Genomic DNA, 16,082 nt, shown 5'->3' on the forward strand with positions numbered 1-16,082 from the left:
GTTCTGGTCTACATATCTGACAGCGAGGAGTCTTAATGCGTACGGTTCTGTTCTACATATCCGACAGTGGGGAGTCTTAATGCGTACGGTTCTGGTCTCCATATCCGACAGCGGGGAGTCTTAACGTGTACGGTTCTGGTCTCCATATCCGACAGCGAGGAGTCTTAACACGTACGGTTCTGGTCTCCATATCCGACAGCGGGGAGTCTTAACGCGTACGGATCTGGTCTCCATATCCGACAGCGAGGAGTCTTAACGTGTACGGTTCTGGTCTCCATATCCAACAGCGGGGAGTCTTAACGCGTATGGCTCTGGTCTCCATATCCAACAGTGGGGAGTCTTAATGCGTACGGTTCTGGTCTCCATATCCAACAGTGGGGAGTCTTAATGCGTACGGTTCTGGTCTCCATATCCAACAGTGGGGAGTCTTAATGCGTACGGTTCTGGTCTTCATATCCAACAGTGGGGAGTCTTAATGCGTATGGTTCTGGTCTCCATATCCCACAGTGGGGAGTCTTAACGCGTACGGTTCTGGTCTCCATATCCGACAGCGGGGAGTCTTAACGTGTACGGTTCTGGTCTCCATATCCCACAGCGGGGAGTCTTAACGCGTACGGTTCTGGTCGCCATATCCGACAGCGGGGAGTCTTAACATGTACGGTTCTGGTCTCCATATCCGACAGCGGGGAGTATTAACGCGTACGGTTCTGGTCTACATATCTGACAGCGAGGAGTCTTAATGCGTACGGTTCTGTTCTACATATCCGACAGTGGGGAGTCTTAATGCGTACGGTTCTGGTCTCCATATCCGACAGCGGGGAGTCTTAACGTGTACGGTTCTGGTCTCCATATCCGACAGCGAGGAGTCTTAACACGTACGGTTCTGGTCTCCATATCCGACAGCGGGGAGTCTTAACGCGTACGGATCTGGTCTCCATATCCGACAGCGAGGAGTCTTAACGTGTACGGTTCTGGTCTCCATATCCAACAGCGGGGAGTCTTAACGCGTATGGCTCTGGTCTCCATATCCAACAGCGGTGAGTCTTAACGTGTACGGTTCTGGTCTCCATATCCAACAGCGGGGATTCTTAACGTGTACGGTTCTGGTCTCCATATCCGACAGCGTGGAGTCTTAACGTGTACGGTTCTGGTCTCCATATCCGACAGTGGGGAGTATTAACGCGTACGGTTCTGGTCTACATATCTGACAGCGAGGAGTCTTAATGCGTACGGTTCTGTTCTACATATCCGACAGTGGGGAGTCTTAATGCGTACGGTTCTGGTCTCCATATCCGACAGCGGGGAGTATTAATGCGTACGGTTCTGGTCTACATATCTGACAGCGAGGAGTCTTAATGCGTACGGTTCTGTTCTACATATCCGACAGCGGGGAGTCTTAATGCGTACGGTTCTGGTCTCCATATCCGACAGCGGGGAGTCTTAACATGTACGGTTCTGGTCTCCATATCCGACAGCGAGGAGTTTTAATGCGTACGGTTCTGGTCTCCATATCCAACAGCGGGGAGTCTTAACGTGTACGGTTCTGGTCTACATATCTGACAGCGAGGAGTCTTAATGCGTACGGTTCTGGTCTACATATCCGACAGTGGGGAGTCTTAATGCGTACGGTTCTGGTCTCCATATCCGACAGCGAGGAGTCTTAATGCGTACGGTTCTGGTCTCCATATCCGACAGCGGGGAGTCTTAACGTGTACGGTTCTGGTCTACATATCTGACAGCGAGGAGTCTTAACACGTACGGTTATGGTCTCCATATCCGACAGCGGGTAGTCTTAACGCGTACGGTTCTGGTCTCCATATCTGACAGCGAGGAGTCTTAACGCGGATGGTTCTGGTCTCCATATCCAACAGCGGGGAGTCTTAACGTGTACGGTTCTGGTCTCCATATCCAACAGTGGGGAGTCTTAATGCGTACGGTTCTGGTCTCCATATCCGACAGCGGGGAGTCTTAACGCGTATGGTTCTGGTCTCCATATCCGACAGCGGGGAGTCTTAACGCGTACGGTTCTGGTCTCCATATCCAACAGCGGGGAGTCTTAACGTGTACGGTTCTGCTCTACATATCCGACAGCGGGGAGTCTTAACGTGTACGGTTCTGGTCTACATATCTGACAGCGAGGAGTCTTAATGCGTACGGTTCTGGTCTACATAGCCGACAGTGGGGAGTCTTAATGCGTACGGTTCTGGTCTCCATATCCGACAGCGAGGAGTCTTAATGCGTACGGTTCTGGTCTCCATATCCAACAGCGGGGATTCTTAACGTGTACGGTTCTGGTCTCCATATCCGACAGCGTGGAGTCTTAACGTGTACGGTTCTGGCCTCCATATCCGACAGTGGGGAGTATTAACGCGTACGGTTCTGGTCTACATATCTGACAGCGAGGAGTCTTAATGCGTACGGTTCTGTTCTACATATCCGACAGTGGGGAGTCTTAATGCGTACGGTTCTGGTCTCCATATCCGACAGCGGGGAGTCTTAACATGTACAGTTCTGGTCTCCATATCCGACAGCGAGGAGTCTTAATGCGTACAGTTCTGGTCTCCATATCCGACAGCGAGGAGTCTTAATGCGTACGGTTCTGGTCTCCATATCCGACAGCGGGGAGTCTTAACGTGTACGGTTCTGGTCTACATATCTGACAGCGAGGAGTCTTAACACGTACGGTTCTGGTCTCCATATCCGACAGCGGGTAATCTTAACGCGTACGGTTCTGGTCTCCATATCTGACAGCGAGGAGTCTTAACGCGGATGGTTCTGGTCTCCATATCCAACAGTGGGGAGTCTTAATGCGTACGGTTCTGGTCTCCATATCCAACAGTGGGGAGTCTTAATGCGTACGGTTCTGGTCTCCATATCCAACAGCGGGGAGTCTTAATGCGTACGGTTCTGGTCTCCATATCCAACAGCGGGGAGTCTTAACGCGTACGGTTCTGGTCTCCATATCCGACAGCGGGGAGTCTTAACGCGTATGGTTCTGGTCTCCATATCCGACAGCCGGGAGTCTTAACGCGTACGGTTCTGGTCTCCATATCCAACAGTGGGGAGTCTTAATGCGTACGGTTCTGGTCTCCATATCCAACAGTGGGGAGTCTTAACGCATACGGTTCTGGTCTCCATATCCGACAGCGGGGAGTCTTAACGCGTACGGTCCTGGTCTCCATATCCGACAGCGGGGAGTCTTAACGCGTACGGTCCTGGTCTCCATATCCGACAGCGGGGAGTCTTAACGCGTACGGTTCTGGACTCCATATCCAACAGCGGGGAGTCTTAACGTGTACGGTTCTGGTCTACATATCCAACAGCGGGGAGTCTTAACGTGTACGGTTCTGGTCTACATATCTGACAGCGAGGAGTCTTAATGCGTACGGTTCTGGTCTACATATCCGACAGTGGGGAGTCTTAATGCGTACGGTTCTGGTCTCCATATCCGACAGCGAGGAGTCTTAATGCGTACGGTTCTGGTCTCCATATCCGACAGCGGGGAGTCTTAACGTGTACGGTTCTGGTCTACATATCTGACAGCGAGGAGTCTTAACACGTACGGTTCTGGTCTCCATATCCGACAGCGGGTAGTCTTAACGCGTACGGTTCTGGTCTCCATATCTGACAGCGAGGAGTCTTAACGCGGATGGTTCTGGTCTCCATATCCAACAGTGGGGAGTCTTAATGCGTACGGTTCTGGTCTCCATATCCAACAGTGGGGAGTCTTAATGCGTACGGTTCTGGTCTCCATATCCAACAGTGGGGAGTCTTAATGCGTACGGTTCTGGTCTCCATATCCAACAGTGGGGAGTCTTAATGCGTACGGTTCTGGTCTTCATATCCAACAGTGGGGAGTCTTAATGCGTATGGTTCTGGTCTCCATATCCAACAGTGGGGAGTCTTAACGCGTACGGTTCTGGTCTCCATATCCGACAGCGGGGAGTCTTAACGTGTACGGTTCTGGTCTACATATCTGACAGCGAGGAGTCTTAATGCGTACGGTTCTGGTCTACATATCCGACAGTGGGGAGTCTTAATGCGTACGGTTCTGGTCTCCATATCCGACAGCGAGGAGTCTTAATGCGTACGGTTCTGGTCTCCATATCCGACAGCGGGGAGTCTTAACGTGTACGGTTCTGGTCTACATATCTGACAGCGAGGAGTCTTAACACGTACGGTTCTGGTCTCCATATCCGACAGCGGGTAGTCTTAACGCGTACGGTTCTGGTCTCCATATCTGACAGCGAGGAGTCTTAACGCGGATGGTTCTGGTCTCCATATCCAACAGTGGGGAGTCTTAATGCGTACGGTTCTGGTCTCCATATCCAACAGTGGGGAGTCTTAATGCGTACGGTTCTGGTCTCCATATCCAACAGTGGGGAGTCTTAATGCGTACGGTTCTGGTCTTCATATCCAACAGTGGGGAGTCTTAATGCGTATGGTTCTGGTCTCCATATCCAACAGTGGGGAGTCTTAACGCGTACGGTTCTGGTCTCCATATCCGACAGCGGGGAGTCTTAACGTGTACGGTTCTGGTCTCCATATCCCACAGCGGGGAGTCTTAACGCGTACGGTTCTGGTCGCCATATCCGACAGCGGGGAGTCTTAACATGTACGGTTCTGGTCTCCATATCCGACAGCGGGGAGTATTAACGCGTACGGTTCTGGTCTACATATCTGACAGCGAGGAGTCTTAATGCGTACGGTTCTGTTCTACATATCCGACAGTGGGGAGTCTTAATGCGTACGGTTCTGGTCTCCATATCCGACAGCGGGGAGTCTTAACGTGTACGGTTCTGGTCTCCATATCCGACAGCGAGGAGTCTTAACACGTACGGTTCTGGTCTCCATATCCGACAGCGGGGAGTCTTAACGCGTACGGATCTGGTCTCCATATCCGACAGCGAGGAGTCTTAACGTGTACGGTTCTGGTCTCCATATCCAACAGCGGGGAGTCTTAACGCGTATGGCTCTGGTCTCCATATCCAACAGCGGTGAGTCTTAACGTGTACGGTTCTGGTCTCCATATCCAACAGCGGGGATTCTTAACGTGTACGGTTCTGGTCTCCATATCCGACAGCGTGGAGTCTGAACGTGTACGGTTCTGGTCTCCATATCCGACAGTGGGGAGTATTAACGCGTACGGTTCTGGTCTACATATCTGACAGCGAGGAGTCTTAATGCGTACGGTTCTGTTCTACATATCCGACAGTGGGGAGTCTTAATGCGTACGGTTCTGGTCTCCATATCCGACAGCGGGGAGTCTTAACATGTACAGTTCTGGTCTCCATATCCGACAGCGAGGAGTCTTAATGCGTACGGTTCTGGTCTCCATATCCGACAGCGGGGAGTCTTAACGTGTACGGTTCTGGTCTACATATCTGACAGCGAGGAGTCTTAACACGTACGGTTCTGGTCTCCATATCCGACAGCGGGTAATCTTAACGCGTACGGTTCTGGTCTCCATATCTGACAGCGAGGAGTCTTAACGCGGATGGTTCTGGTCTCCATATCCAACAGTGGGGAGTCTTAATGCGTACGGTTCTGGTCTCCATATCCAACAGTGGGGAGTCTTAATGCGTACGGTTCTGGTCTCCATATCCAACAGCGGGGAGTCTTAATGCGTACGGTTCTGGTCTCCATATCCAACAGCGGGGAGTCTTAACGCGTACGGTTCTGGTCTCCATATCCGACAGCGGGGAGTCTTAACGCGTATGGTTCTGGTCTCCATATCCGACAGCCGGGAGTCTTAACGCGTACGGTTCTGGTCTCCATATCCAACAGTCGGGAGTCTTAATGCGTACGGTTCTGGTCTCCATATCCAACAGTGGGGAGTCTTAACGCATACGGTTCTGGTCTCCATATCCGACAGCGGGGAGTCTTAACGCGTACGGTCCTGGTCTCCATATCCGTCAGCGGGGAGTCTTAACGCGTACGGTTCTGGACTCCATATCCAACAGCGGGGAGTCTTAACGTGTACGGTTCTGGTCCACATATCCAACAGCGGGGAGTCTTAACGTGTACGGTTCTGGTCTACATATCTGACAGCGAGGAGTCTTAATGCGTACGGTTCTGGTCTACATATCCGACAGTGGGGAGTCTTAATGCGTACGGTTCTGGTCTCCATATCCAACAGCGAGGAGTCTTAATGCGTACGGTTCTGGTCTCCATATCCGACAGCGGGGAGTCTTAACGTGTACGGTTCTGGTCTACATATCTGACAGCGAGGAGTCTTAACACGTACGGTTCTGGTCTCCATATCCGACAGCGGGTAGTCTTAACGCGTACGGTTCTGGTCTCCATATCTGACAGCGAGGAGTCTTAACGCGGATGGTTCTGGTCTCCATATCCAACAGTGGGGAGTCTTAATGCGTACGGTTCTGGTCTCCATATCCAACAGTGGGGAGTCTTAATGCGTACGGTTCTGGTCTCCATATCCAACAGTGGGGAGTCTTAATGCGTACGGTTCTGGTCTTCATATCCAACAGTGGGGAGTCTTAATGCGTATGGTTCTGGTCTCCATATCCAACAGTGGGGAGTCTTAACGCGTACGGTTCTGGTCTCCATATCCGACAGCGGGGAGTCTTAACGTGTACGGTTCTGGTCTACATATCTGACAGCGAGGAGTCTTAATGCGTACGGTTCTGGTCTACATATCCGACAGTGGGGAGTCTTAATGCGTACGGTTCTGGTCTCCATATCCGACAGCGAGGAGTCTTAATGCGTACGGTTCTGGTCTCCATATCCGACAGCGGGGAGTCTTAACGTGTACGGTTCTGGTCTACATATCTGACAGCGAGGAGTCTTAACACGTACGGTTCTGGTCTCCATATCCGACAGCGGGTAGTCTTAACGCGTACGGTTCTGGTCTCCATATCTGACAGCGAGGAGTCTTAACGCGGATGGTTCTGGTCTCCATATCCAACAGTGGGGAGTCTTAATGCGTACGGTTCTGGTCTCCATATCCAACAGTGGGGAGTCTTAATGCGTACGGTTCTGGTCTCCATATCCAACAGTGGGGAGTCTTAATGCGTACGGTTCTGGTCTTCATATCCAACAGTGGGGAGTCTTAATGCGTATGGTTCTGGTCTCCATATCCAACAGTGGGGAGTCTTAACGCGTACGGTTCTGGTCTCCATATCCGACAGCGGGGAGTCTTAACGTGTACGGTTCTGGTCTCCATATCCCACAGCGGGGAGTCTTAACGCGTACGGTTCTGGTCGCCATATCCGACAGCGGGGAGTCTTAACATGTACGGTTCTGGTCTCCATATCCGACAGCGGGGAGTATTAACGCGTACGGTTCTGGTCTACATATCTGACAGCGAGGAGTCTTAATGCGTACGGTTCTGTTCTACATATCCGACAGTGGGGAGTCTTAATGCGTACGGTTCTGGTCTCCATATCCGACAGCGGGGAGTCTTAACGTGTACGGTTCTGGTCTCCATATCCGACAGCGAGGAGTCTTAACACGTACGGTTCTGGTCTCCATATCCGACAGCGGGGAGTCTTAACGCGTACGGATCTGGTCTCCATATCCGACAGCGAGGAGTCTTAACGTGTACGGTTCTGGTCTCCATATCCAACAGCGGGGAGTCTTAACGCGTATGGCTCTGGTCTCCATATCCAACAGCGGTGAGTCTTAACGTGTACGGTTCTGGTCTACATATCTGACAGCGAGGAGTCTAAATGCGTACGGTTCTGGTCTACATATCCGACAGCGGGGAGTCTTAACGCGTACGGTTCTGGTCTCCATATCCGACAGCGGGGAGTCTTAACGCGTATGGTTCTGGTCTCCATATCCGACAGCGGGGAGTCTTAACGCGTACGGTTCTGGTCTCCATATCCAACAGCGGGGAGTCTTAACGTGTACGGTTCTGGTCTACATATCCAACAGCGGGGAGTCTTAACGTGTACGGTTCTGGTCTACATATCTGACAGCGAGGAGTCTTAATGCGTACGGTTCTGGTCTACATATCCGACAGTGGGGAGTCTTAATGCGTACGGTTCTGGTCTCCATATCCGACAGCGAGGAGTCTTAATGCGTACGGTGCTGGTCTCCATATCCGGCAGCGGGGAGTCTTAACGTGTACGGTTCTGGTCTCCATATCCGACAGCGTGGAGTCTTAACGTGTACGGTTCTGGTCTCCATATCCGACAGCGGGGAGTATTAATGCGTACGGTTCTGGTCTACATATCTGACAGCGAGGAGTCTTAATGCGTACGGTTCTGTTCTACATATCCGACAGCGGGGAGTCTTAATGCGTACGGTTCTGGTCTCCATATCCGACAGCGGGGAGTCTTAACATGTACGGTTCTGGTCTCCATATCCGACAGCGAGGAGTTTTAATGCGTACGGTTCTGGTCTCCATATCCGACAGCGGGGAGTCTTAACGTGTACGGTTCTGGTCTACATATCTGACAGCGAGGAGTCTTAATGCGTACGGTTCTGGTCTACATATCCGACAGTGGGGAGTCTTAATGCGTACGGTTCTGGTCTCCATATCCGACAGCGAGGGGTCTTAATGCGTACGGTTCTGGTCTCCATATCCGACAGCGGGGAGTCTTAACGTGTACGGTTCTGGTCTACATATCTGACAGCGAGGAGTCTTAACACGTACGGTTATGGTCTCCATATCCGACAGCGGGTAGTCTTAACGCGTACGGTTCTGGTCTCCATATCTGACAGCGAGGAGTCTTAACGCGGATGGTTCTGGTCTCCATATCCAACAGCGGGGAGTCTTAACGTGTACGGTTCTGGTCTCCATATCCAACAGTGGGGAGTCTTAATGCGTACGGTTCTGGTCTCCATATCCGACAGCGGGGAGTCTTAACGCGTATGGTTCTGGTCTCCATATCCGACAGCGGGGAGTCTTAACGCGTACGGTTCTGGTCTCCATATCCAACAGCGGGGAGTCTTAACGTGTACGGTTCTGCTCTACATATCCGACAGCGGGGAGTCTTAACGTGTACGGTTCTGGTCTACATATCTGACAGCGAGGAGTCTTAATGCGTACGGTTCTGGTCTACATAGCCGACAGTGGGGAGTCTTAATGCGTACGGTTCTGGTCTCCATATCCGACAGCGAGGAGTCTTAATGCGTACGGTTCTGGTCTCCATATCCAACAGCGGGGATTCTTAACGTGTACGGTTCTGGTCTCCATATCCGACAGCGTGGAGTCTTAACGTGTACGGTTCTGGTCTCCATATCCGACAGTGGGGAGTATTAACGCGTACGGTTCTGGTCTACATATCTGACAGCGAGGAGTCTTAATGCGTACGGTTCTGTTCTACATATCCGACAGTGGGGAGTCTTAATGCGTACGGTTCTGGTCTCCATATCCGACAGCGGGGAGTCTTAACATGTACAGTTCTGGTCTCCATATCCGACAGCGAGGAGTCTTAATGCGTACGGTTCTGGTCTCCATATCCGACAGCGGGGAGTCTTAACGTGTACGGTTCTGGTCTACATATCTGACAGCGAGGAGTCTTAACACGTACGGTTCTGGTCTCCATATCCGACAGCGGGTAGTCTTAACGCGTACGGTTCTGGTCTCCATATCTGACAGCGAGGAGTCTTAACGCGGATGGTTCTGGTCTCCATATCCAACAGTGGGGAGTCTTAATGCGTACGGTTCTGGTCTCCATATCCAACAGTGGGGAGTCTTAATGCGTACGGTTCTGGTCTCCATATCCAACAGCGGGGAGTCTTAATGCGTACGGTTCTGGTCTCCATATCCAACAGCGGGGAGTCTTAACGCGTACGGTTCTGGTCTCCATATCCGACAGCGGGGAGTCTTAACGCGTATGGTTCTGGTCTCCATATCCGACAGCCGGGAGTCTTAACGCGTACGGTTCTGGTCTCCATATCCAACAGTGGGGAGTCTTAATGCGTACGGTTCTGGTCTCCATATCCAACAGTGGGGAGTCTTAACGCGTACGGTTCTGGTCTCCATATCCGACAGCGGGGAGTCTTAACGCGTACGGTCCTGGTCTCCATATCCGACAGCGGGGAGTCTTAACGCGTACGGTTCTGGACTCCATATCCAACAGCGGGGAGTCTTAACGTGTACGGTTCTGGTCTACATATCCAACAGCGGGGAGTCTTAACGTGTACGGTTCTGGTCTACATATCTGACAGCGAGGAGTCTTAATGCGTACGGTTCTGGTCTACTTATCCGACAGTGGGGAGTCTTAATGCGTACGGTTCTGGTCTCCATATCCGACAGCGAGGAGTCTTAATGCGTACGGTTCTGGTCTCCATATCCGACAGCGGGGAGTCTTAACGTGTACGGTTCTGGTCTACATATCTGACAGCGAGGAGTCTTAACACGTACGGTTCTGGTCTCCATATCCGACAGCGGGTAGTCTTAACGCGTACGGTTCTGGTCTCCATATCTGACAGCGAGGAGTCTTAACGCGGATGGTTCTGGTCTCCATATCCAACAGTGGGGAGTCTTAATGCGTACGGTTCTGGTCTCCATATCCAACAGTGGGGAGTCTTAATGCGTACGGTTCTGGTCTCCATATCCAACAGTGGGGAGTCTTAATGCGTACGGTTCTGGTCTTCATATCCAACAGTGGGGAGTCTTAATGCGTATGGTTCTGGTCTCCATATCCAACAGTGGGGAGTCTTAACGCGTACGGTTCTGGTCTCCATATCCGACAGCGGGGAGTCTTAACGTGTACGGTTCTGGTCTCCATATCCCACAGCGGGGAGTCTTAACGCGTACGGTTCTGGTCTCCATATCCGACAGCGGGGAGTCTTAACGCGTACGGTTCTGGTCTCCATATCCAACAGCGGGGAGTCTTAACGCATACGGTTCTGGTCTCCATATCCAACAGTGGGGAGTCTTAACGCGTATGGTTCTGGTCTCCATATCCGACAGTGGGGAGTCTTAATGCGTACAGTTCTGGTCTCCATATCCGACAGCGGGGAGTCTTAACGCGTACGGTTCTGGTCTCCGTATCCGACAGTGGGGAGTCTTAACGCGTACGGTTCTGGTCTCCATATCCGACAGCAGGGAGTCTTAACGCGTACGGTTCTTGTCTCCGTATCCGACAGTGGGGAGTCTTAACGCGTACGGTTCTGGTCTCCATATCCGACAGCGGGGAGTCTTAACGCGTACGGTTCTGGTCTCCGTATCCGACAGCGGGGAGTCTTAACGCGTACGGTTCTGGTCTCCATATCCGACAGCGGGGAGTCTTAACGCGTACGGTTCTGGTCTCCATATCCAACAGCGGGGAGTCTTAACGCGTACGGTTCTGGTCTCCATATCCAACAGCGGGGAGTCTTAACGCATACGGTTCTGGTCTCCATATCCGACAGCGGGGAGTCTTAACATGTACGGTTCTGGTCTCCATATCTGACAGCGGGGAGTCAATGCATACGGTTCTGGTCTACATATCCAACAGCGGGGAGTCTTAACCCGTACGGTTCTGGTCTCCATATCCGACAGCGGGGAGTCTTAATGCGTACGGTTCTGGTCTCCATATCTGACAGCGGAGATTCAATGCATACGGTTCTGGTCTACATATCCGACAGTGGGGAGTCTTAACACGTATGGTTCTGGTCTACATATCTGACGGGGGGATCTTCACAGCATACAGGGACCTACTGCAAATCGCAGTGCAATGCCAACCCCAGCTGATGCGGGTATTTCTCCTGTTCAGGTGGTGGTGAGGAAGAGGTTAATCTCGGGTTTGTGTAAATCGATGGCCGGTGGCAGTGGGAAAGGGTCGGGACCGAGCCGGACAGCTGGAGGCTCCGCGCTCTCCAGTCTTGCATTCCTGGTTTTAGTTTTGCACTGAGTTAGGATTGCGGGATCAGTTTGCTCTGATTCCCCAAGCTGGGAGGGTGGACGTGGGTGAAGGGGGCCTGTCTATGTGTCGGTGTGGGGTGAATGGTCAGCAGGGTGTGGGGCCACTGGGGAGACGGAGGGTGGTTGGGGTACTGTGGGTTATCGGAAGTAACATGACCTGGGTGGATGGGCAAGGGGTAAATTACGTTGTCAGCGAGGGTGGATCTGGTCCAATGAATCAGACAGCTCAGCTCGCATGTCCTTTCAGGAGGCCACAATTCCTTCGTCATCTTAATTACTGACTAATCTTCCTGTTAACATTTAGTTCGTTACAGAGCCCCAGGGCCTGCAAACAGATGATTGGTAGGAGGCAGAGTGTTATGGTGACTGCCTGTTTCTTGGACTCGAGTCCCGTGCTTAGTGACATTCCCTGGGGATACACCCATTGCTACTTGTCTTCTATGTCAATAATTTAGTGAGAAAGTACAGGGTATGGGTAGAGAGTTTGCAGCAAGTTCAAACAATTACTCTTTTTGAAAGACAGTCAGTATAAACCCTCCCCTCTCTTTCCCTCTCCCCACTCAGAACTGACCAAAAGCTACTTCAGGAGATGCAAGATCTTGAACTGAGTAACCACTGTGAGGGAATGGGAGTGATTTCAAAGGGCTGGGCTGCTGGAAGCACATTACCAGACCTGGAGTGATTGTAAATGGGTCTGGCAGAGGCATAACTGTTACTTCTGGGCACATTCAGTTTCACTCCAACTATTTCCTACCTTCCTTTGTGCAGGTATGTAATGTCTGAAGGACCAGTGTTTGAGTAAATGAGACTCACCAAACTTTCTCCTGACTAAATCACTGGAATCTCTGAGTCAGATGGGTCCTCTCCAGTTGGTGCTCTCAATCCTCGGGCTGGTTCACTTGTTGCTGTTCCCTCGTCTTCAGTCATGGTTTGCTTCCATTTGGGGTTTTTCTTCCAATAAATCTCTCACCACATGTCTAACTTTAACATGAAAGACAATGAAGCCGATTAGCAATAAAAAGGAGAACCAAACATTTCTATTAAATGTTACTATGAACAAAACTCACTGAACATTAAACATTGAAGACTGAGCAGAAAGGAAAACACCACCCACCCGGAGACAGTGAGCATGTGTGAAGAGATTGTTACATCTGCAGATAAATGGGAGGGGCAAACAGGATCACGTGACTGGTGGGGTCTCCCACCCCAGGCAGAGGGTCCAGCTACCCACCACTCTGTGGAAAGAGACAAACTGGTCGCTTACATCTGGTCTCACCTTAAGTGTATTAGACATTTCAATCCCCAGGAAAAATGTATCTTCTATCCACTCAGGTTCATAATCAGGTTTATTATCACCAGCATGTGGTGTAAAATTTGTTAACTTTGCAGCAGCATTTCAATGTAATACATGATATAGAAGAAAAAAAAACCAAAATAATAAAAATTTACAGTATACGTATATCTGGGACCATTGATCGTCGTGATTTTTATAAATGACCTTGATGAAGAAGTGAAGGGATGTGTTAGTAAATTTGCTGATGACACAAATGTTGGGAGTGTTGTGGATAGTGTGGAGGGCTGTCAGAGGTCACAGCGGGACACTGAAAGGATGCAAAACTGGGCTGAGAAGTCCCAAATGGAGTTCAACCCGGATAAGTTTGAAATTGTTCAATTTGTTAGGTCAAACATGATGGCAGAATATCGCATTAATGGGAAGACTCTTCACAGTGCGGAGGATCAGAGGGATCTTGGGATCCGAGTCCATAGGACACTCAAGTCTGATATGCAGGTTGACTCTATGGTCTACGGTGCATTGACCTTTATTAATTGTGTGATTGAGTTTAGGAGCCGAGAGTTTTTGTTGCAGCTATATAGGACCCTGGTCACACTCCACTGTGCTCAATTCTGGTCACCTCACTACAGGAAGAATGTGGAAATCTTAGAAAGGGTGCAGAGGAGAGTTAAAAGTATGTTGCCTGGATTGGGGAGCATGCCTTATGAAAATAGGTTGAGTGAACTCGGCTATTTCTCCTCAGAGCGACAGAGGATGAGACATGATCTGAAAGAGGTATATAAGATTATGAGAGGCATTGATCATGTGGGTAGTCAGAGGCTTTTTCCTAGGGCTGAATTGGTAACTACAAGAGGACACAGGTTTAAGGTGTTGGGGAGTAGGTACAGAGGAGATATCAGGGGTGAGTTTTTTTAGTCAGAGAGAGGTGGAGAGTGGTGTAATGGGCTGCCGGCAATGGTTATGGAGGTGGGCACGATAGGCTCTTTTCAGAGATTTTTGGATAGGTACCTGGCGGCACCGGAGGAAAATAGAGAAAAACTAGCTTAGAAAAATAGAGGGCAATGGGTAACCATAGTAGTTTCTAAGGCAGGAACATGTCAGCACAACTTTGTGGGCTGAAGGGACTATACTGGGCTGTAGGTTTTCTGTTATTCTATGAATAAATTAAAAATCATGCAAAAAGCAGAAATACTATATATTTAAAAAGTGAGGTCGTGTTCAAGGGTTCAATGTCTATTCGGCAATCAGAAGGCAGAGGGAAAGAAACTGTTTCTGTGTCACTAAGTGTGTGCCTTCAGGCTTCTATATCTCCCTCTTTGATGGTAACATTGAGAAAAGGGCATGCCCTGGGTGCTGGAGTTCCTTAATAATGGAACATGAGACATGGCTTCTAATCCTATGGTAATCTTATAAACGTCTATTCAGTCTCACCCCAGCCGGCACGGCTCCGGAGAAAACAACATAAGATTGACCAACCTCCCGTTATAGCTCAGGCCCTCTATTCCAAGCAATATCCTGGTAAACCTCTTCTGCGCCCTCTCCAAAGCCCCGATATCCTTCAGAGAATGAGAGCGACCACAACTGTATAAAACACTCCAGATGTGGCCTAATTAATCTTATAAAGCTGCAACATAACTTCCCAACTTTTGAACTCAATGATAAAGACAACCACGCCATTTGCCTTCTTAACCACCCGATCAATCTGTGCGGACTCTTTCAGGGAGTGATGATCTCGGACTCCAAGATCCCTCTGATCATCAACACTGTTCAGGGTTTTGCATTTAACAGTGTACTGTCTCATACATTCGACCTACCGAGCTGCCAAGATGATCATCACTAATCAAATCTCACTGACTTTTCGCAGGACCTGTTGAATTTATTGCCAAGTGCACAAGTACGGGAAGGTACAGGTACAGAGAAACACTGACTTGTGGCAGCATCACAGGCAAGTACATTCAGATAACACACGGAACACAAATTATACAATTCTCTGTCAGTAACAATATAGAAACATGTTTTACTTCATCCTGCTAATAGGACCAGAACAACAGGGGCTGAGCGGCGGCTCATCTCAGACGGTTCGGTGTGAAGGTCTCACAACCCGGAACGACCCCGGCAGATTCTGTGAAGGAAGCGAGGCGAGGCCGCCAGTCCGGGAAAGTTCATCCCCTCCCCCTTCAGGTTTCACCGATCACCTTGTGTTTCTCTCTCCCTCCCCACCCCCACCTTTTATTCTCCAGTCCTGCCGAAGAGTTTCGGCCGGTAATGTCGACTGTATTCTTCCCCTAGATTCTGCCCGGCCTGCTGAGTTCCTCCAGCATTTTGTGCGCGCTGCTCGCATTTCCAACATCTGCAGGCTTGATCTTGTTTGAATTCGGGAAAGTTAACTCACCACCCAACGTCAGACCTCCCCGCTCGGGACCGGCTTCAATACTCACCGAAGGGAAATTGTTGGTGTTGCCCCGCAGAGAATAAACCGCCTCCGGCTCCCCGTCCAAGGGGGCGAGAACCCCCTCCCGATCCCGATCTCACCGCTGTCCCGCTTTCACAAAGAACGAAAAAACAGCACTGCCTTTCCCGGGAATGTGAGCATGCGCAATGTGCTTATTGCGTCACGGGCGTTGGGCGGAGCCTCGGAAAATGCTGACGATCCGCGGTAAAACAGGATCACGTGACTCGGTGACTGTTCCTCCCCCTTCATATATTGCCCGACCCACCGCCGCACTTCCCAAATTATTTCATTATTTCCCTATACTATTTCCATATTTACACCAGACTCGTATTTAGTTTTTCCCTCCATATCTTCCCCGATCCCTTTCCCTCCACCCCCAGGTCACAGAGTTCTCAGGGTTATAATTTCGATTCCCATCCCATCCCGACACACAATTCAGACCCACACAGGAAATGTGCGGGTTTCAGTTAAATCAGTCTATGTTTATAAACAGTTAACTATTAGCCCAGCCG

The 16,082-nt window shown here is 50.5% G+C and overlaps 1 long non-coding RNA gene across 1 annotated transcript in view; it reads right to left on the reverse strand.

Moving 5' to 3' along the window:
- LOC140723386 (uncharacterized) overlaps positions 1 to 15,659 on the reverse strand; it is a 72,009-nt gene extending 56,350 nt beyond the window's left edge. The window contains exons 1-2 of the long non-coding RNA XR_012097878.1: positions 15,557 to 15,659; positions 12,638 to 12,805 (exon numbers count right to left, since the gene is read on the reverse strand). This is a non-coding gene — a long non-coding RNA (uncharacterized lncRNA). The remainder of the gene's footprint in view (positions 1 to 12,637; positions 12,806 to 15,556) is intronic.
- Between the last annotated feature and the right edge of the window lie 423 nt (positions 15,660 to 16,082).

The sequence above is a fragment of the Hemitrygon akajei genome, unplaced genomic scaffold, assembly GCF_048418815.1.
Source record: "Hemitrygon akajei unplaced genomic scaffold, sHemAka1.3 Scf000111, whole genome shotgun sequence".
NCBI classification, from domain to species: Eukaryota; Metazoa; Chordata; class Chondrichthyes; order Myliobatiformes; family Dasyatidae; genus Hemitrygon; species Hemitrygon akajei.